Genomic DNA, 1,646 nt, shown 5'->3' with positions numbered 1-1,646 from the left:
GGTGCCACTTCTGCTTGTGGTGGGAGATGTTGCCAGTTCCCACATGGCCCGTGTTTGACTTTCGTGTGTGTGTGTGTGTGTGTGTGTGTGTGTGTGTGTGAGAGAGAGAGAGAGAGAGAGAGAGAGAGAGGAGAGAGAGAGAGAGAGAGAGAGAGAGAGAGAGAGAGAGGAGAGAGAGAGAGAGAGAGAGAGAGAGAGAGAGAGAGAGAGCGCATGTAGATGTCAGAGGATACCCTGGTATCCATTGTTGCCTTCCACCTTGCTTGAACGGGGTTTCTCTTGTTTGCTGCAGAGCACTCCAGACTAGCTAACCCTGAGGATCTCCTCTCTCTTCTCCTGTGCCATTGTGTGGTTCTGGGATTGCATCCGTCTTTACAGGGGTTCTGGGAATTGGAACTTTAGTCCTCACGTTTACATGGCAAGAGCTCTAGGGGTGACACTGAGCAGCTCTCGAGTTTCCTCATCCCCTGCTGCTCTTTTCATATGGAGTCTCATGATACGCACAGGTTGGCCTCAGACCACCGACTCCAGACTCAAGATCCTCAGTCTTAGGAGTGCTGGGATTATAGGCACGAACCATTGTGACCAGCTTTAATCACATACACTTTGTGTCTTTTTATTTTTAAAACATTTTATATTTTTTCTTTGAGAATGTCATCTATGAAATTATTGTTATAAATTATTATTTCTTCATGTATTATGATCATATTCACCCTCCACTTCTTTCTCCAACCTCTGAATCTTTCAACCCCACTATGCCCACCTTCCAACTTCAGGTTCTCTTTTTATGTAGTTTAAGATCCTACCATGCCCAGTTAGAGCTGGCGGTATGGGTGTGGTTGTAGGATCACTGGAGCATGGGCAACCTACCAGCCACAACTCCGGGGAAAAATTGTTATCCCTCCCCCAGCAGCCGTCAATGGCCAATAGCTCCTCAGGGGCGGGGCCTCTTAAGCCCCTCCCTGACCATTCTGAAACTTGTGCGGGTAACCAAAACTGCTGTAAGTTTAGGCGTGCAACAGTGATGTCCTATCCAGAGGACAGCAAGTCACAACGTTCTTCCCCACCAACCGGCTCTTCTGCGTCTCCTTCAGCAACATTCTGAGCCTTCGAGTTGGGGGCCATTCCAATCGTTCTTTTTAGGTCTCAGTCCCGTATTCTCAGCACTTTGGCCAATCACGAGTCTCTGCATTAACCGTGCTCACTTTATGTATTTTAACCAGTTATGAGAAAGATTCCATGGCCTCTACCAGAAGGTTGCAGGGCTCATGGTGCAGAAAACATCAAAGGCCCCATTTTCTCAAGCCTGAGTCCTGCCTCTGAGGTTCCCCTGCTCCCAGCAGCTGAGCCTCTGGGGGCCTCTATAACTCCTATTAATCCAGGCAGGTGTATAAGCTCAGGGTGCCACATGCGCGGGTAAGTCATGAGCCTCCCCTCTCTCCCTGCTGTGCCCATTGCCTCTGGTCTCTAGGACATGGCAAAGCTAAAAACGATCCCTCATTCTCTGTAGAACTCAATTGTCTGTTTCACTGCCAAGCCAGCTTTGCTGGAATTCCAGGCACCAATTAGAGCCAGCTTGCTTAGGCCAGTTAAAATGTACAGGTGTGACAGTGTTGGCATCAACAGGCTGGAATTATTACGGCAGA

This window comes from Rattus norvegicus, chromosome 3, assembly GCF_021556685.1.
Source record: "Rattus norvegicus strain SHRSP/BbbUtx chromosome 3, alternate assembly SHRSP_T2T, whole genome shotgun sequence".
NCBI classification, from domain to species: Eukaryota; Metazoa; Chordata; class Mammalia; order Rodentia; family Muridae; genus Rattus; species Rattus norvegicus.
The sequence above is the reverse complement of the archived record's forward strand: the minus strand, read 5'-3'. Positions refer to the sequence as shown.